The sequence below is a fragment of the Centroberyx gerrardi genome, chromosome 21, assembly GCF_048128805.1.
Source record: "Centroberyx gerrardi isolate f3 chromosome 21, fCenGer3.hap1.cur.20231027, whole genome shotgun sequence".
Lineage (NCBI taxonomy): Eukaryota > Metazoa > Chordata > Actinopteri > Beryciformes > Berycidae > Centroberyx > Centroberyx gerrardi.
The window spans coordinates 21125382-21127638 of NC_136017.1; positions in this window are offsets into that span (position 1 = coordinate 21125382).

The window sequence follows — 2257 nt, forward strand, 5'->3', positions numbered from 1 at the left end:
AGTCCCACCACCGGCTCTGGGTGAAAGCCCTGCCCGGGAAGGGGCGCACAGCCTCGGGGAGGGCTGCCAGGGCGCTCCCCTACCTCCCTGGTTCTCCACATAGTGCCAGGGGCACTTAGAAAAAAAAAAAAAAAAAGTTAAAGTCCAACCACCACCAGGGGCTCGGGGTGAAAGCCCTGCCCGGGAAGGGGCGCACAGCCTCGGGCAGGGCGCCCCCCTACCATCCCTGGAGCTCCAGGGAGTACCAGGAGCAAATCCAAATAGAAAAAAAAAAGTTAAAGTCCAACCGCCACCAGGGGCTCGGGGTGAAAGCCCTGCCCGGGAAGGGGCGCACAGCCTCGGGCAGGGCGCCCCCCTACCATCCCTGGAGCTCCAGGGAGTACCAGGAGCAAATCCAAATAGAAAAAAAAAAGTTAAAGTCCAACCGCCACCAGGGGCTCGGGGTGAAAGCCCTGCCCGGGAAGGGGCGCACAGCCTCGGGCAGGGCGCCCCCCTACCATCCCTGGAGCTCCAGGGAGTACCAGGAGCAAATCCAAATAGAAAAAAAAAAGTTAAAGTCCAACCGCCACCAGGGGCTCGGGGTGAAAGCCCTGCCCGGGAAGGGGCGCACAGCCTCGGGCAGGGCGCCCCCCTACCATCCCTGGAGCTCCAGGGAGTACCAGGAGCAAATCCAAATAGAAAAAAAAAAGTTAAAGTCCAACCGCCACCAGGGGCTCGGGGTGAAAGCCCTGCCCGGGAAGGGGCGCACAGCCTCGGGCAGGGCGCCCCCCTACCATCCCTGGAGCTCCAGGGAGTACCAGGAGCAAATCCAAATAGAAAAAAAAAAGTTAAAGTCCAACCGCCACCAGGGGCTCGGGGTGAAAGCCCTGCCCGGGAAGGGGCGCACAGCCTCGGGCAGGGCGCCCCCCTACCATCCCTGGAGCTCCAGGGAGTACCAGGAGCAAATCCAAATAGAAAAAAAAAAGTTAAAGTCCAACCGCCACCAGGGGCTCGGGGTGAAAGCCCTGCCCGGGAAGGGGCGCACAGCCTCGGGCAGGGCGCCCCCCTACCATCCCTGGAGCTCCAGGGAGTACCAGGAGCAAATCCAAATAGAAAAAAAAAAGTTAAAGTCCAACCGCCACCAGGGGCTCGGGGTGAAAATCCTGCCCGGGAAGAGGCGCACAGCCTCGGGCAGGGCGCCCCCCTACCATCCCTGGAGCTCCAGGGAGTACCAGGAGCAAATCCAAATAGAAAAAAAAAAAGTTAAAGTCCAACTGCCACCAGGGGCTCGGGGTGAAAATCCTGCCCGGGAAGAGGCGCACAGCCTCGGGCAGGGCTTCCAGGGCGCCCCCCTACCTCCCTGGAGCTCCAGGGAGTACCAGGAGCAAATCCAAATAGAAAAAAAAAAGTTAAAGTCCAACCGCCACCAGGGGCTCGGTGTGAAAATCCTGCCCGGGAAGAGGCGCACAGCCTCGGGCAAGGCGCCCCCCTACCATCCCTGGAGCTCCAGGGAGTACCAGGAGCAAATCCAAATAGAAAAAAAAAAGTTAAAGTCCAACCGCCACCAGGGGCTCGGGGTGAAAATCCTGCCCGGGAAGAGGCGCACAGCCTCGGGCAGGGCTTCCAGGGCGCCCCCCTACCTCCCTGGAGCTCCAGGGAGTACCAGGAGCAAATCCAAATAGAAAAAAAAAAGTTAAAGTCCAACCGCCACCAGGGGCTCGGGGTGAAAATCCTGCCCGGGAAGAGGCGCACAGCCTCGGGCAGGGCTTCCAGGGCGCCCCCCTACCTCCCTGGAGCTCCAGGGAGTACCAGGAGCAGAAAGAAATATTTTGTTTAAAAAAATGACAAAGTGCTGCGGCACTTAGGCTGTGGGGCGAAAACAGGCGGAGTACCAGGAGCACAAAGTTTAAGTTGGAGTACCAGGGGCACCAAAGTTTGAGTTGGTATACCAGGAGCAGGAAAGTTTGGGCGGATGGTAGTCTGCTTGTATCCGGGGATGGGTGCTTAAGAGTGGGTCTGCAGGTTCGGCTGGTGCTGGGGTTCCTGGATGGTGGAGGTTAGGGGCCGGAGATAGGGGGCAGCTAACAGGTGTGTGGGTGGCCGAGGCAGGGGCTCCAAATTGGGGTAAAAGTGAGGTGGAGGGCCCCCTGGAGGTAGGGGGCCGATAGCAGGTGTGTGTGGCCGAAGCAGGGGCTCTAAATTGGGTAAAAGGGAGGTGGAGAGCCGCCTGGAGGTAGGGGGCGGAAAGCAGGTGTGTGTGGCCGAAGAAGGGGCTTTA